Source organism: Chelonoidis abingdonii, chromosome 17, assembly GCF_003597395.2.
Source record: "Chelonoidis abingdonii isolate Lonesome George chromosome 17, CheloAbing_2.0, whole genome shotgun sequence".
Lineage (NCBI taxonomy): Eukaryota > Metazoa > Chordata > Testudines > Testudinidae > Chelonoidis > Chelonoidis abingdonii.
This window is the reverse complement of record NC_133785.1, coordinates 21,221,941-21,240,764: the sequence shown is the minus strand read 5'-3', so window position 1 is coordinate 21,240,764 and position 18,824 is coordinate 21,221,941. Positions and strand designations below refer to the sequence as shown.

The following is an 18,824-nucleotide window of genomic DNA, read 5'->3' as shown; positions in this document are numbered from 1 at the left end:
CAAGCCAATGTTCACATAAGCTTGACTAACATGATCTATAGACACAAAATCATTTATCTGGGCTACAGTTCTGTGAGGAGGATATGATTTAACACACCAAGACAACATCTAGTTTGTATCCAAGGGTATTAGTCTAATAGGACCTTTGATAGAAAAAAAGAAAACCATCCATTCCCATATGGAGAGAAAGGAAAGTCACTTACTAGGAAGAATCTCAGGACATCTCGTTGTTCACTCAAGTAGAGATAAATCTTACATCTAGGCATTTGTCATGAACTTTTGAGATAAAGGGAGAATTTCTATTTTTGTAAGGTATTTGTGTTAGCTAACAGCTTAGCCTGTAGCAGATGTGTGTGTGTGTGTGTGTGTGTGTGTGTCTCTCTCTCTCTCTGATGAGTACAAGAGAAGTGTTTTTTGGATACTGATGGGTGAACTTCAGAGTTTCAGATGTCAAGGGCATATAACCAGACTGATGTCCAGATTCTTATCCAATCATTTATCTGATCCCCTTTGGACTAGCTTACCGAAAACAAGACTGAAAGGTGGTTTGGTTACAATGTAAAAGTATCTTCATGCAGGGGCACCTGAACAGGGTGGAATGGGGGTCTGGGACTTTTAAAAGTGGGAGGGCTATGCCCTCTCGTTATTTACCAGCCATAAGGGTGAGCAACGAGGGAGAGGGAAGAGTCAGAAGGGGGCAGCGCCTTGGGGGGAAGAGGTGGTATGGGAGTGGGGCTTCAGGGGAAGGGGCGGTGAGAGGGCTGGACCTCGGAGGGAATGGGTGGTGTGAGGACAGAACCATGATTTGGGCACTGGTGGCGACCCCACTTTTAGCAAGCTTCCACCGCTCCTGCCTTCACGGGGTAAAATTCTAGGTGCTAAAGGGCTCTTTCATCTAGCAGAGAAAGACATAACAAGAACCAATGGGTGGAAGCTGAAGCCAGCCAAATTTGAATTAAAAATAAGACACACATTGCTAACGGTGAGGGTGATTAACCACTGGAACAAACAATACCAAGGGAAGTAGTGGATTCTTCATCTCTTAATGTTGTCGAATCAAGATGGGCATGCTTTAGCCAAACACATGTTACTGGGTTCAATGTAGGGATAACTGAGTGAAATTTAATGACTTGTGATATGCAGAAGCTCAGACTAGACCATCTAATGGTCCCTTCTAGCCTTAAAATCTATTAATTTAAGCAATCAGGTTAAGAATTTGATACATGTTGGCTCCAGGTAGGTCAAAAATTATGAGAAGATAACTTTGTTTTGGTACTTTCCTTGTGGTCTTCCAGAGCCTGTTCCTGGCCAAAACCATAACTTTAAAAGAGACTCTTGAAAATGAAAAGCAAGAACACATGAACTTTTTTTGAACCTCAAAAAAATTGTCTGGTTCAAGGTTTCAATCACGTATTGCTTCCTTCACCCGCTATCCTCTCAAGCCAGGTCAAACAGTTCTGGGGGAATAGCACTGTGGACAGAGAGGAAAAATTCAGTTCTTTAAAAATTGGATGTATCCTTGTTTATAATACAGGAAGCCTGTAATGCTTCACATAAGGAACTGGGAGTCAGGACAGCAAGATTTTATTCCCAACTCGCCATGTAACTCTGGGCAAGTCACTTAACATCTTGGAGTCTCATTTTACAGAGCTGTAAAATAGATATAATACTTGCCAACCTCACAGGGGTTCTGTGAAGTATCATTAATGTTTGCAAAGTGCCTTGAGATCTTGATCCTCTGATTAAAGGGGCAGTATATATAGAAAACATTAAAAGCGATTAACCCACATGCAAAAATACCTACAGTCTCTGCATTCCCACAGAGTCTGCACTGGAAGGTCTCGCTTGAGCGCTGCACATGAGATCAGAATGGAGCTGGTGGATGTTTGATTAAAGCCTGAATATGAACAACATGTGTTTGTGGCCTTTGCGCCACAGGAAGGGAAAAGTGTGTAGAAATGTGAAAGATATAAAGAGACTGTGCAGCCACCTGAGGGAATATGTTTCATCTCTCACTCATTGCTATGTGATATATTTATACAATAAATGTGCCAAGATCTCTATCCGCAGATTATTTTCAGTAGGTTCATGTCTTGTTTCTTTTCCAGATGTTTAAAGAAAGACACTTACCGGCTTTTATTGGGGTGAAAAATGGTGGGGACGCTGATCTAGGCATGTGAGGTACTACCCGTGTGATCTGTGATGCCAAGTATCTCAGCTTGGAAACCACTGAGTCATGACAAACATAGCCAGATGGGGCTAGAAGAGTCAGTAAGGACTCCCAAGTGCCCTCTTCCTTTTTTTCAGGAGCTGATAAAGCGTTTCATTTTACTTCTGTACAGAGGGAGCAGCTTCCAAATGGTTTTATGCATAGCCACCAGCTGGGAGTATCAAGGTCTTTGTCTCACCTGTGGCCCATTACATTACTTTCTTGAACTTGTATTGTTTTCTTTGAATCACACCTCCAAAGAGACTTCCCAGCCCATCACTAAAGCTCCACAAATATGCACTGGCTTTACGTGCTGGCGTAACCGCTTCCTTCTAACCCCCAGGGACTTGAATACTTCCAGACAGGGCAATGAGCAAAGCTGGGTAAGGCTGCTGCTGACAGACCAGCAGATGTCGCTATAGAATGAGGCCAACATACCTTTCCCTCTGAAAGCTGAGCGGAGAACACAGCTTCTGGACTTTCACCTCTCAAGCCAGGTAAATTTAAACCAAACAAACAAACAAACAAACTCTATATCATCTGGATAGCCTTAGAGCCAGAGAGCAAATTATTTATGGGAAGAATCTTTCTCATTTGCATAGCATAGGTTTCCAGTTGTTAGAAACATGCTTTTAAAAAAATTATTTTTCCTCCAAAAACAACTACAGCAGGACTATCTAGCTATTGAAAACAGTGAAATTATATAATTATTATTATTTGTATATATAATTAAAATCTCTTCAAAATATCATGCCAGTAAGATAATTATATCCCACTACACCAACATGTCTTGTATATTTTCCATATGATCTTAAATATCGACTGACTGTCAGTATAACAACATTAAAGTTTACTGTTCTTGGAAGAAATAGCTTCTTAAATTTTCCATATTTTCCATATTCCCCTCAGTCTGCAATATTAACCAAAATACTACACCAGACCCCAAGAATTATGTTATTTTTCACTGAAGGCCATATTTTATTGATTGTTATCCTTATAGCCAGTTAGTATTTGACATATAGATATTGCAATGATGGATGCCTTGGAAATACCTTAGACAGACGGACACAGTTTTTGACCCTAAAAAGTAAAACTTGTTCTTCTTCGAGTGCTTGTTCATGTCAATTCCAATCAGGTGTGTGCGCGCCGTGTGCACAGTCATTGGAAAGTTTTTCCTTAGCAGCTCCCATCGGGTCGGCTGTGGAGCCCTCTGGAGTGGCGCCTTCATGGTGCTCAATATATGACTCTGCTCGCCCGGCCCCTCCTCAGTTCCTTCTTACTGCCAGTGACGGTTGTTGGAACTGCAGTCACTTGCTTAGCAAGTGCTTCCCTTAGCGTTCTTTCATATAGTTAGATTAGCCTAGTTTAGTTGTAGTTAGTCTTAGTTGTTAGATCAAAGTATATATATCATATATAGTGAGGTTTGGGAGTGGGGTTTCCCCAATCCCTCCTCCCCTTCTCCCCACCAATGGGCTCCAGGGCATGCCGCAAGCTCAGGGCTTTAAACCCTGCGGAACCTGCAGCAAGCCCTATGCCAACGAGCGACCCCCACGATTCATGTCTGAAGTGTCTGGGGGAGGTGCACCAAACAGAAAGGTGCAAGATCTGCAGAGCTTTCCGCCCCAGAACTAAAAAGGAGTGAGATTTCTGATTGAAGCAGTTGCTTATGGAATCCGTCCTTTGTCCCTAGTCTGCTGTAAACCGCTAGGACTCTGCACCGAGCGTATCCATACGGAGTGTCTCAACATCGGTACGTGACACGGTGCCAAGGAAGGACTCTAGTCTAAGAGACTCTTGGCACCGGTGCTCTCCGGCACCGCAGGATGAACAGACAACCCAGCATTGCTCGCATTCACCAGTGCTGTACAAGTGGCATAGGAAAACCAAACAGGGGGTGCTCCCCGGTGCAGAAAACAGCAGTACCAGGACATCCTGTGAAGGAGCCCAAAGTGTCGAGGCAGCAAGAATTGGCACCGTCGACTTTGGTTCCCACAGGGCGACCACCGAGTCCGGCGCACAGCAATTCTCAGGATGGGCAGTGCCAGGTGTTGGAGTTGGAGTTACCCTCCACCCTGGACACTTTTGAAGCTGCCAGAGACTTAATAGCGATGACGGCTCCTCAGCCCCCCAGCGCCACTGCGATTGATGCCATCTGGAAGCAAGCCGGCCATGATGCAATGGTCACCATCTCCTGCCTGGCACCATTCACCTTGGCACTTCTCCAGATTCCTATCCTCAAGGCACTGTTCTCCCGGACTGGACTCCATGAGGGGTTCCCTGGCACCAGCGGCATGATGCTCCCCAGCATCGATGAGGGAGTAGCAATGATTCCTGGCTCCAAGAGAGGACCAGCATCGACCCTTGGCACTGGTCCCTGGCACCGGATCCTCGACATTGGTCCCCGGCACCAGATCCAATGCTGGATTCCCGGTTTTGGACCCTGGCCTGGGCATCTCAACACCTGTCCCCTGCATCATCAACTCGGTGTAGGTCCCTGGTGCAGCATAATGTGATGCCACCATGGTCATCTCAGTTGAGAACTGTGTCTTCTGACTCGGATGGTGACTCGTGCTATTCCCATTGCAGCAGGCATAGATCCGACAAGCGACTGAGGGAGACACCAATGGTATGGCAACCCCAGTGGCAGCCTCCAGAGTAATGGCCTTTTTGGACCCCCTGGGCTTACCATAAGGCCCAAGGCTTCTTTTCCAGGGGCTCCTGTTTGGTGGCCTCAGAGCACCGACCACCCCAGACAGCCAAAGATTGGCCTATGCCCCGTGGTTCCGAGGCAACTTTGGCGCAACCCCCACAGCAGGTCCAGGTCGCCGCTGAGGCAATTCCAAGGCATGACCCATTGCAAGGTCAGGCTACTGCCACCTCGGCTACGGTCACCATAGAGGCCCGAGACAGGAGGACATCAGGGAGCCAGAGGGCAGGAGGATCCCATACCTCCTCTGGCCTCCTCATCTTCATTCCCGAACAAAGCAGTGGCAGGAGCTTTAACCTTGGGCCCGCCCACAATTGACCACAGGGCCCATCAGGACCTTCTATGAAGGATTGCCCGTAACATGGGGTTACAGGTGGAGGAGGTGATCAAGCCCGAAGACCCCATAGTGGACATCCTTGAGCCAGAGGAACCATCTAGGGTAGCTCTGCCACTAATAAAAATGATCCAGAGCAATATTAAGACTCTGTGGCAGACCTCTGCCTCAATCCCACCCACTGCCGGGGGGGTAGAGCACAAGTACTTCATTCCCTCCAAGGGATATGAGTACCTGTTCTCTCACCCGCAACCATGCTCCCTCGTAGTGTCGGCGGTGAAAGAGAAAGAGAGACAGGGCAGCAAGATCCTGCCCCTGAATCCAAGGAGTCGAAAAGGATGAATTTTTTTCGGCAAGAAAATCTATGCAACTAGGGACCTGCAGCTAAAGATAGCTAACCAGCAAGCTATCCTCAGCAGGTACAACTTCAACTCATGGACCTCTATGTTGAAGTTTAAGGAGCTGATTCCACCAGACTCCAGAGCCAAGTTCTCAGCTATCATTGATGAAGGGAAGGCAGTGGCGCAAACTTCCCTTCAGGCTTCATTGGACTCTGCAGACTCGGTCGCCTGCATCCTTTCCTCAGGATTAGCCATGAGGAGGAACTCATGGCTACAGGGTTCCGGGTTGCCCCTGGAGCTGCAGTAAACCCTGCAGGACCTACCGTTTGAAGGTGCAAGGTTATTTTCGGAGTAAACAGACTCCAAGCTGCACAGTCTCAAAGACCCCCGGGCAACTATGAAGTCATTGGCTATGCACACCCCGGCAATCCAACAACATTTCAAGCCGCAACCTCTTCAGCAGTGCCCATATCCTCCTCGGCCAAGGCAGGATTTTTATAGGCATAGGGGCAGGAACAGCAGGTACAAACCTTCCAATCCCCCTTCTGGACAGGCCAAGGCCCAACAAAACCTTCATCGAGCTCTAAATAGGCCTTTTGAAGGTGCGCCCGAGGATGGTGCACCTGCCATTACACCGGCTCCTTCCCCCTGTTTTATGAATCATCTGTCCCACTTCTACCATGCCTGGTCCCAAATAACATCAGACCGCTGGGTTCTTTGCCCAGTAGAAGTGAGATATTCTCTCCAATTCTGCTCCTCCCCTCCCTCCCATTCCCCTTCCCTGTCCCTCTTCAGGGACCCTTCTCGCAAGCAACTCCTTATCCAGGAGGTGAGATGTTCCTCACAGCATGGGCAGTGGAGGAGGTTCCTCAGGAGCTAAGGGGCAAGGGGTTCTATTCCCGCTATTTCCTAATCCCCAAAGCCAAAGGGAGTCTCAGAATCATCCTAGACCTGAAAAGACTCAACAGATTCATGATGAAGTTGAAGTTCTGCACGGTCTCCCTAAGTACAATTATCCCTTTTCTGGATCCCGGAGACTGGTATACCGCCCTCGACATGAAAGATGTGTACTTTCACAAAGCTATTTGACCTGCACATAGACAATTTCTACAGTTTGTGGTCAACCAAAAATATTATCAGTTCACAGTCCTCCCCTTCGACCTGTCAACAGCCCCACAAGTGTTCACGAAGTGCATGTCGCTCATAACAGCCTTGAGGAAGGTGCAGGTATATCCCTATCTCGATGACTGGCTACTACGGGGGTGCTCCAGGGATCAGGTAGAGTCTCAAGTCAGATTAGTCAGATCTACTTTCGAGAGACTGGGACTCCTTCTCAATGTGAACCAGTCAACCTTATCACTGACCCAAAGAATAGAGTCGATTGGAGTGGTGCTGGACTCGGTACAGGGAAGGGCATTCCTGCCAGAGACCTTATTCCAAGCCATAACAGACATTATTCAAAACCTGAGACAGTACCTGACCACCACAGCAAGGGGATGGCTGAGTCTCCTTGGCCACATGGCGGCCTGCACTTATGTGGTCCACCATGCCAGACTGAGGGTCAGGCCACTCCAGGCGTGGCTTGCTTCAACCACCACCCAAGACACAACAGCCTGGACGTAGTGATCATGGTGGCAGGGCAAGTACTCTATTTCCTCCAATGGTGGCTCGACCTCTGGCGTCTGCAAGTGAGTCCCATTCAACAGCCTTCAGCCATCCTTGTCCCTTGTAACAGATGTGTCAGCTCTGGGATGGGGCGTGCATTTGGGAGACCTACAATCACAGGGCCTGTGGTCATGGGAGGAGCTTCCCCTTCATATCAACCACAAGGAGCTCAAGGCAGTATGGTTAGCATGCCAAACCTTTCAGGCCCATCTATGAGGTCAGTGCATGGCTGTGATGATGGACAACACCACTGCCATGTTTTACATCAACAAGCAGGGTAAAGCCCATTCCTCCCCCACTATGTCAGGAATCACTCTGGCTGTGGGAGTTCTGCATAGCCCACTCCATTCACCTGGAGGTATCCTATCTCCCAGGAGTGAAGAACACACTAGAAGACCACCTCAGCAGATCATTACGAAATCACGAGTGGTCCAGACATCATAAACTCCATCTTGCAAAGGTGGGGGTTTTCCCAAGTCGACCTGTTCACCACCAGGAGCAACAGAAGGTGCCCAGTGTTCTGCTCCTTCCAGTGTCACAGTCCTGGCTCAATCACAGACGCGTTTCTGCTTCCCAGGGAGGCCACCTGATCCTTCTCGTGACAAGGTACTTCTCAAGGTACACAGGGACAGAGCGGAGGTAATTCTGGTGGCTCCAGCATGGCCCTGACAACACTGGTACACCACACTCCTGGAGCTGTCAGTGGACACTCCAATTGAGTTACCACTGCATCCCAATCTGATCACTCAGGACCATGACCGCTTTCACCACCTGGATCTCTGGTCCCTCCGTCTCACAGCCTGGAAGCTTCATAGTTAAACCCCAGGGAGCTTCTGTGCTCAGAACCAGTAAAGGAGGTCCTACTTGGCAGTAGGAAAAAATCTACTAGGGCCACATATCTAGCTAAGTGGAAAAGGTTCACTTGCTGGTGTGCCTAGTGGTGTACACCTCCACTATAGGTGTCTATACCACTCATTCTAGAGTACCTTCTGTATCTGAAACACCAAGGACTGGCAGCAGCATCCATCAAAGTACATCTCACGGCTATTTCAGCCTCCACCCAGGAGCATCTGGCCAATCTGTATTTGCTAATCCCATGGTAGGCCGTTTCCTCAAGGGTTTGGAATGCCTACATCCTCAGACCAGACAGCGTATCCCATTGTGGGACCTCAACCTTATCCTCTCCAAATTAATGTGGCCCCCTTTTGAGCCAATAGCAACTTGCTCCCTTCTCTATCTGTAATGGAAGGTAGCCTTTCTTGTGGCCATCACATCAGCTAGGAGTGTGTCAGAGCTAAAGGCCCTTACCTCTGATCCACCCTACACAGTCTTCCAAGGATATGGTGCAACTCAGGCCTCACCCAGCCTTTCTTCCCAAGGTAGTGTCATTCTTTCATACTAGCCAACACATTTTTCCTACCTGTTTTCTATCCTAAGGCTCATGCCAGTAGCCGTGAGCAGAAGCTACACCTTTTGAATGTTTGGCAAGCGCTAGCATTCTACATCAAGTGCACTAAGCCATTCATGAAGTCAAACCAGCTGTTCACAGTGGTAACAGACCAGATGAAAGGACTCCCGGTCTCATCTCAAATAATATCTTCCTGGATCACATCCCGCATCCGCATGTGCTACGAGCTGGCCAAGGTCCCAGCCCCCGGCACACTCCACGAGGGCACAGGCCTCATCAGCGGCATTCCTGGCCCAAGTCTCGATACAAGAAATTTGCAGGGCAGCAACGTGGTCTTCGGTACAGATATTTAACTCTCACTATGCTGTCACCCAGCACACCAGAGATGATGCAGCATTTGACAGAGCGTTTCCTTAACTCCGACCCCAACTCCAAGGTGGAGCTAGGGAGTCACCTGACTGGAATTGACATGAACAAGCACTTGAAGAAGAAAAAACAGTTACTGACATTCTCATAACTGTTGTTCCTCGAGCTGTGTTGTTCATGTAGATTCCAATACCTACTCTCCTTACCCCTCTGTCAGAGTAGCTGGCAAGAAGGAACTGAGGTGGGGCCGGGTCGTCAGAGTCACATATTGAGCGTCATGAAGGCACCACTCCAAGGGGCTCCCTAGCTGACCTGATGGGAGCTGCTAAGGGAAAACTTTCTGACAACTGTGCACACAGTGCGCGCACACCTGATTGGAATAGACATGAACAACACAGCTCGAAGAACAACAGTTACGAGAAGGTGAGTAACCGTTTTTCCTTATGAGATTGAATTAATTAGGATGAGTTGGAGGTTTACCTATTTTTCAAATGAACTGTCAAAGTGTGATGATTTCAGTGCCCCGAGAGACTGATTCTCCACTCTATACCAGTTCACACTGGGATTTATTCTGATGTAGAAAAAGTGTAACACATTATAGAACCAGACTGATACTATTTATTTATACATAGAGCAATGTAACTCCCATGACCTACTCTCAGAGTGAGGCATTTATATCAGTGGGAGGCTAGTATTATATAACTAATAGTAACAGGGCAACCACCGCATGCTGACTGCGTGGTATAACCACAGTATTTAGATAAAGCCAGCAATGTAACTACAACTGTGGAAGACAATTTAACATGGCCAGCAATGTAACTATACTCTTAGGAGGGTATAACTAACTACACAGATAATAGTAGCAAGGTAACGATGCTCACAGGAAAGCATAAACATACAAATAATAGCCGCCATGTAAATCACAGGATCTCGGCATTGGTGCATTAGCAGCCGTGTAACTTTGCTCAGCTATCCCAATGACCGCTGTGGGGTAATTGCACCAATGGGACAGTATAACTCTGTGAATTATAATAGTGTATATAACTCTTCCAATAACAGGTGGGTCACCTGAGTATGGGTCAGAGCAGCGTCTCTGGGTGTCAGGGCATGAAACTCTGAAGAAGTGAGACTTTAAAGCACAGCTGACTACTTGGAGCTTGACTACAAAAAAGAAATAAAACTTATTGAAGATGACTTGCACAATCTGTGTCTAGAAGACAAATGAGATAAACCAAGCAAGGTGTAGATTTGCTTCCTGTAAACCCCTCAGAAGTTGCTTAAATATATTTACGAACATAGCTTTCTCCCTCAGGCATCACCACAGAGAGATGAGAATAAAAATGTAATAGATCCATCCCTCTCAGGAACAGAAATCATACATGAATGGATAAAGCGCTGAAACTAGTGGTTAGACTTCAGTCCAGTCACTGAATTGAAGGGAAGGACAGAGCAGACACCAGATAAGAGTGATATATAGTAAGTAATACAAGTAGCTAAAACAGCCATTCTTGGAGGATTAATGTATAGAGACTTGTACATAGGTTCTGATCCAACTCAGCCTGAATTCTTCTCTCCATCCTGACACCCTTGAGCATACACATGAAATAAGGCCCCAAGTTGATATCAGCATTATTGTTCAGTAGTCTACATGCAGTGAGTTGGTTGCTATACTCCAGTTCCTAGTGGGCAGGTATCTACATTACAGAATTGCCATCATTGGCGCCCTTGTTGCACTCTCAGAAAAGAGGCCACAGATTGAATGGCCATGAAGATTGATCTCATCACGTGCCTCTAGAAGAGGTATCTCTAGATTGATAGGACAGTGTGGTGCTACACAGGTTATCTGTGATACCAAGCACTCTTTTGGGCCATCCACTAGCACTAAATTCCCTACACACTTCAAAGGGGAAAAGTTGAATCGTCCAGTGGCTCTACAACCCCTTTCCCAGACTCAGACTCCATGTTGGGTGACTGGATATTCAGTCCCTGCAGCAGGGCAAAGAACTATGAGGTGGCAAACCCTCTCCAAAAACAAACACACATACCACCCAGCACCTTCAGAGATTCCACCGTCACCCCTTGGTTTTAGTACAAACCTTTGCTTTCTGTAGCCCTGGAAACACAACACTGTGGACCATGTACAGCCTCACATGGCTCTTATGGAATTCTTCCATGTGACTATCAAGAGCCATATATGGACCAATTACTTTTAATTGCTAATGGGTTTTTTTAGTTAGCTTTCACTTCGTCTTTCTATTATTAACCTCCTAGCTACATGAGGGAACAAAGACATAACATAAAAGGAAACTATCAAAGATAATTGTTCCCACCAATTTGTTCTTACTTTTCTTACTTTTTTTTCCTCAAGCGATTATTAGAAACCATGAATAAAATAAATGATTTTTAAAACAGGAAAAATTCCTCCGCACTACATCATTTTAGGAAACATTGCAATGTAAATATTTATCAGTTTGTTTTTATTTCCCTTTGCCCTTGCTACAATGTATCAGTACCAGAACCACTCCATAGGAATTGCTGTCCTGGAACAGACCAGTGGTCTGCCATGACAAAGCTGTATCTTCTGAATGGCTCCCTGAAAACCTAGGAATAACCCCATTATAAAGAGCTGAGCTAGTGTGACTGGTCACTTTACCGCAGTGTACCAAGAAATGTCCCTGTACTGCAAGGAAGATAATCATGAAACCCTGGAGGCTCAATGTTTAACCCCTACAGGGACTAGGGATATGGGTGATAAATGAAAGACCAAATGAAATTAAAGAGGTAGATTTTCTGCTTGAAGCCTTCCACTTAAGGGAAAGAGGAAGTGAACTGTCACCAAAGGAATTTTCTATAGGAGAACCTCTCATTAGCAGCACGTTTTCTCCCTTTTAAAGTTTAAGTCTGGAGCCTTTCCTGATTCAACGTGACTTAAATGTAATGTGGTAGTATGCTGGTGAACTAGGCCTAAATAGCAAAAGGCCCTTCAGGTAGAATGAAATGCCACTAAGAAGAGGGAAGTCGAGCTGAGAGCAGCAGAGATGTCAGATACATTATTCACCAATTTCCTTCAGGCCAGCTAGAAGATTTGCATTCCGCTCTGTTGCATTCTGAAATCACAATGGTGAATGTTCTGCACAATCCTCTGGCTGACTTAACAAAGACAATAGCTAGGTTTACCAGATGGCATCAGACATCAGTAGGAATGTCTGACAGCCCCCGATAATCACAGTTTATATGATTGAAACCTGTTTATATTGATTGTGTCTGGAATGACACAAAGTGCTTATATATTCGCTACATGATTGGCGTAGGTCCAGTCCTAATCACACTCCTGAACAAATCAGTAGCTGCATAGATGGAGCAGACAGGGACATATCTGTTTTAATAGATAAAAGAGGACATTTTGGGGTCTTCTTCCTGGGTCAGTGATGCTGGCATCACTCTTATTTTTGCCTCAGAGAAGGAATACTCTTTTATCATCTCCAGAACAGAACTTTGTCCTGCTTTTGCTTATGGAAAAGAACATAAATCTTTGAGAGATGAGGGAACTAATATGAGAAAAAACATAACTGGCGTAAATCCCAGCTATATTATCAAACTGAGTCAGACACTTTAAGATTTTAACTAGTTTGGACTGCCTCATTCTCCTCCACATTTCAACATGTATCTGCCTCCACAATATCCCTCTTTTTCTTTCTCTTTTTCTTTTTCTTTCTCATTTACTGCTAAAAGAATAGCCATAGTTAGTAATACATACTGAAGAACACTAGAGGGAAGTTGAAGAAAAACTCTGGAGAAGAGCAAAGAGAACAGTATGGTGGAGAACTGTTACCTTTGCAGGGTTTGCTTACATTCTTAATCCAGTTTAGTCCTAGAGGCCTCTTTCTTACTTCAGCCCAAAATTCCTTTGCCAATGATCCTCACCATGTCGTAGCGTTTCTCAAAGTCTGAGCAAGGCCTGCTGCTGTTTGTTAGCGATTACACATTGTTATGATCGGATGGCTTCTTGGTAGCCTATATAAAATTGTGTTAATAGTCTCAATTCAGCTCCAAGTGGATGGAGAAATTCCCCAATCCTCACTGGAACTCTTACTGACAGGCTCAGTAGAGCAGGAGTGGGCAAACTACAGCCCGGGGGCCACTTTTGGCCTGTCAGACATTTAAATCCGGCCTTTGAGCTCCTGCATGTTGCCCCCGCCCCAAGTGTTGCCCTCATAGCTCCCATTGGCCAGGAACCACAGCCAGTGGGAGCTACAGGAGCAGCACTTGTGGATGGGGCAGCATGCAGAACTGCCTGGATGTGCCTCCGCATAGGAGCCAGAAGGGGGACATGCTGCTGCTTCCGGGAGTTGCTTGAGGTAAGCGCCGCCCAAAATCTGCATCCCTGCAGTAGAGAGACCAAAGATCTGATTGTTCACGGAGCATAAACTCCCTTCTTGCATGTAGAGGTGGCTCCTTCAAGTCAGGATAAAAGCAGAATGGCCGTGTGTGTTCTATTGAGGAAGATTACATCAGCACTGTCTGTGCTGTACCAGATAATTATCAATCCGGCATCCTCCTTGAGCACACACTATAAAATATAAACATAGTTGCGCTCTGAAGGGCTTGCACTGGTGAGCTGCATTATCTTCTGTGTTGCTGGGGCCTGACGACAATGCGTTCACACTGACTTGCTCTGGCACTAGTTGCCACTTCAAGATGCTGACATGCACAATTACACACCAGGCTTGTTGCTGAAGATGTCCATCTTAACCGTATTCACTGCTGTAGGGCATTTCAGAATCCATTTTAATGGCACATCCATTCAAGTCAATGGGACAAAAGGGATTATTTACTTAGCATTAGGGTGACCAGATAGCAAGTGTGAAAAATTGGGACCGGGGTGGGTGGTAATTGGCACCTATATAAGAAAAAACCCCAAATATTGGGACTGTCCCTATAAAAATCAGGACATCTGGTCACCCTACATAGCATTGATTTGAAAGGATATTCTAACAATCTAACAATCTGCTGAGACTCATCCTTGGCCTGGCAGTATTCCAGAGGTTTATGTACCACCTTCCCTTTTCTTCTTCTGTGATCCTGCTGGCCTCCATTCATTTACCAGTGAAATGAGTAGAAATCAAGGACACACCAGTGCAGAGCATAGAAAGTGTATTGCTCCAGGAATGACCAGGAGATGCATTGTAAATGGAATGTTAATCAGTAAGCAGGTGTGCTGTGCCTGGAGCTATCTGGAGTGTTTGGTAGCAATCAGGAGTGCTTGGTTAAGGGTAATATAGAGGTATGAAAATGGAAAGTGGAAGTCTTGCCATGCCTTTTGTACCGTTGATTATAGTTCCTTTTAAGATAGTTAGTTAGAAATTCTCAGTCTGGCTAGTGGCCCTGCAACCCTCTCTGCTCTAATTCTGCTTGTTTAGCCACTGTGATGGGTGCTTTGCCAGTTTCGATTTTTCCTTTTCCTTCTGAACAACTAACTGAATGTCTTTTGACGTTTGTTTTCTTTGTGGGATTTTTTCTTGATGGTTAAGTGGTCAGTATGTTTCTATTTAGGTAATGACCAGAAAGTGAAAGAATGATATTTACCATATCTCAGCTAACAGGAGAGTAAATGAAATCACAACTGCTCTATACTATCATTAACATGGTAGAACATAAAGGCAATATGAGCTCTCTTTAGAGCAAGGGACTGGGGTTTGAAACTCCTGGGTTATGCCACTGAGTTGCTCTCTGTACCTCGGTTTACCCATCCGGTAAATGGACACTATCATCATCATCATCATCACACCTGTCTCCCTGAAAAGTGTGAGGTGGTGGTGAAGTTTAATTAACTTTAAAGTCCTGGAGATTCCCAGATGAAAACACTACAGATGAACGGTTATTGTAGACTCATCATCTGTACACTCTGTTACATGGCAGCATCACTGCTGTGACCGTTCCTGTGTAGAACAGGTAGCAAATGTGGTTTAGTGTCAGTGTCAATATCAGTACTTGTTGGCATTTTCTGAGTACAAAATCGTGTCCAGGTCTATCTGGAGGAGGCATAGGGATCATTTTACATGAACCCCATTCATACACTCTCATAATCTTCTTTCTATAATCACCTCAGTTTGTATGAAAGAGAATGAGTGTATTGGCACCATCCACTTTATCTGACCTATGCTGGATAAGCATGCCATGCTATGGACAGAGGTATACAGAGCAGTGTTCACTCAGCCAGCTCTTTTAAAGTGAGGCCTTTTGGTGTTAGTCTCATATATACGTATTTTTAATTGGATATGCTGCTGTTACTATGCGGAAGTGCTCAAAACTATTATCCTGTGGCTCAGAGGTTACTCTTTGTAAAGGCAAAGTGAAATGCTGAAGGCTTATCTTCTGAGGAGAGCAAATTCACATCCTAATTTGACGTGTGCTGACCTGTATAATTGTTTTCAGGCATTCATTGGTGAATTGCAGCCTTTTCACTCTAGGTCACTAGCTCATTTCCAGATGAAAGTCTTTACCATAAAATAGCTGTCAGTGGCTTATGTGAAATGACTTGGTGGGCTCCGTAAAGTCCCTAGTGGACAGGTGACCATGTCACAAAACTGGCACCCTTATTAACAGTCTCATCAGAGAGGTCAAGGATTGAATGGGAATAAAATTAGTCCCTCAGGACCAGACATGAGTGTTAGTGCTGTGGGAGGGGCTTGCCTTGTTGTTGCCTGTCCTGCACCTGTTTTCTGGGTAAATATGAATGGAATTATATGACAGAGTTTCCAGCAAACACAGGGGACTAGACTCCATGACCCAGAAGGCGCCTTCCGGTCCTGCTTTCCTAAATAGAGGATTTCAGTTTTCAGGGCTGCCGATCCAGCAGCTTTTTTGCACACTACAATTTAATTGAATATTAAAAGAAAGAAAAAATGCTGCCATGGAGACTGATTCTTGGATGAATTTAATGCTCCAGCCCCCTGTGGATTAGGGGAAGTGTCTTCTTTTGTTCTTTTGCTGTAAGAGAAGACGGGGTGAGCTAACCACAACCTTAGACTAGCAAAGACCAAATCATTTGCCTGTCCTTGGTAAATGAAAGAGATGGTTTTTCATTCACAATTCGTTCCCCTTTCTCATTGTTTGTGGGCTTGTAAACTATTTGTTTGGGGGCTCTCTGACTGGTGACAGGTGGAAGGTTGACCTGAAAGCCGGCAGAGATGCCATCTCTAAACAAAGCTGGAAAAACAGTGGTGGGCTGCTAAAAGTAAGGACTACTCAGTGGTGGGCTACTCAGTGGATCTACCACTAGAGTGAAGCAGTCATCTTTACATAACTGGAATCTGATGATCCTGTATCCTAACATACAGCCTGAGGAAACTGGATAGCTCACCTGCTTAAAGCTATGGTATGTTTTTCTGCACTTTTTGTGTGTGTGCGTGTTCGTGTGCACGCATTTAGGAGCCTATACTCCAATGCACTTTTCCAACAATGTTAGTTGGTTCATGAAGCTAAAAAGCCTTTTCTAACTTTCCCTTGAGGTTCAAACTTGAATTTATATTATTGAATTAGCTGAATGTATTCTAAGAGACTCACATTCTAACAAGTATTAGAGGGGTAGCTGTGTTAGTCTGGATCTGTAAAAAGCAACAAAGGGTCCTGTGGCACCTTATAGACTAACAGATGTATTGGAGCATAAGCTTTTGTGGGTGAATACTTGTGTTCTGACGACGTGGGTATTCACTCACGAAAGCTTATGCTCCAATACATCTGTTAGTCTATAAGGTGCCACAGGACTCTTTGTTGCTTTTTACACTTCTAACAGAAACCCAAATGAAATATCCTTTCAGCAGCAATCAGGTTAGACTTGGAGAGTTATCCACAGAGGTGAACTTATATTTTCCCTTCCATCATGCGTTCTTTCTCCTCCGTCCTTTCATCAATGGTGCAAAGCTCTGTTGTGAGATATTCATCCTGCTATGTCAGTTGTACCTGAGAGACATCTGCATCCTCAGTTTGCTTCCCTGCTTTTATGCTGCAAGCAGTCTTGGAATAAATGTTTTCAAGCTAATTGCAAAGTGCCTGAGCTATATACATGAATAGCACAATTTGTAGTTGTCGTGACCTGGGGAGGAGGAAGATTAAGAAGGAATGGCTCTTTAATTAGCAGTGTCCCATCCATTAGACTAGGTATTATCAGCGGTTGGAGAAAGATCGACACCATAGAAATCAGACCTCTAAGTGGTCAAAGAATCGTGTCCTCTTGTTAGCCAAAGTTTGGCCTCTAGGCCACCTGCTTGGATGAGTTCAGTTACCCGAGTACCTACAGTCCACAGGAGCCAGCCTTGAGTGCCATACTTGGCTGGGCTTCTGTGAAGCTGCTGGGAAGGATAGCTTATTTGGGCCCTGGAGCCCTGGCACTTGTCCCTGATCCACTCACCTAGTGAGATCTTTACATAGTGTTGTCACTGCTTTTGCAAAATAAAGTGATCATTTTTCTTGCTGTAAAAATCCTTGATCTTTGCAGAAGTAGCAGGCTATCAGGAATTTTCTCCTGTGATTCAAGATGGATCTTGGTAAATCCAAGCCTGTGGCTCTGTAGTGAGCACCATGTATTACTAATAACTCCAAGTTCAATGTGCTAGACATTTCGCTTCCCAAGCTTGCAGGACTAGGAGCATAGAAAAGTCATTCCTGTGTAACAGGGAAGCATGTGGTCCCATAGTAACTCATCTGACTGAATTAGAAGCAGCCCTTCTCAAACAAAGAAGGTTGCAGAAAAACGGGTATGGAGTGGGGAGAAGAGGAAGCCCATGCTCAGGTCCTTGATTACAAAATTTCCTTAGAGGAGACCTGGATGCAGAAAGGTGGGTATATTTTTGCTTGAGCAGGGGCTTAGCTGTGTATATGAGTCAGGCTCAATGAGAGAGTGTTGCTGTGAGCTGATGGACACAACATGGTCTTTTTCTGGCCCTTCTTGTTCTTGTGTCATCTCTACCATCCTAAGGCTGGATATGTTTGAAATGTCCTCCATTTACATACCTGAGTGAAATGCACCAAAAGGAAAGGGAGAGCAGAGAGAGGTCAATGGATTAGCTGTCTGAGGGGGTAATTCTCTCCTTCCCCCTTGTTAAATTCGCAGGCGAGCTAATGTATTATCAGTAAAGAGAGAAGAGACTGTGTTAATTTAAAAGTAAAGCCAAAAAAATCTTTCCCTGCTTCTTTTAGCCCCAGAAATAGATTTTGTGTTCTGTGAGCTACTAGGCTAAAGGCTAAATCATATTGTGTTGTACAGATTAACTGGAAACAAGGCAAGTTTCAACAGATGCTTGAGCAGATGCCAAATGTCAAATTTGATGGGAAATGCTTAATTGCTTCTTGCAAACCTTTTGTTTGTCTGAAAGTGCATCCCACACAGTGTAAAATGCCTTCTCTCTTTCAAACATCAGTTCAGAGCTCCAGCCCTGGGGCTCCCTGTCCAGTGGAACAAGCCAGCAGACTCCAATGAGGAAGTCTGGCAAAAGAACTGGATTGTGCTGTGTAAAATCTGTTGGGTTTTTTGGTTCTCTTTTTGTTTGTATGTGTATTTTGGCTGGTTGGTTGGTTGGTTTTTGCAGAGTTGAGACTCATTTTTACACCGTTGTTAGGGATATTTCTGCTCAGTTTTTCTCCAGAGGATCATCTTCATTACTTATTTTTCTTTTATGTCCACCAGCCCATTCCCCCAAGACCAACTTCCCATTGCACACCTCCAGATTTTGTATAAAAACCCGCTGTGTTCCAAGAACACTCATTGCAATTTGCAGTACAACAGTGATACAATA

The 18,824-nt window shown here is 45.2% G+C and overlaps 1 protein-coding gene across 1 annotated transcript in view; it reads left to right on the top strand.

Moving 5' to 3' along the window:
* Positions 1–18,824, top strand: part of GRIP2 (glutamate receptor interacting protein 2) — a 496,203-nt gene that overhangs the window by 207,177 nt on the left and 270,202 nt on the right. The window lies entirely within an intron of this gene.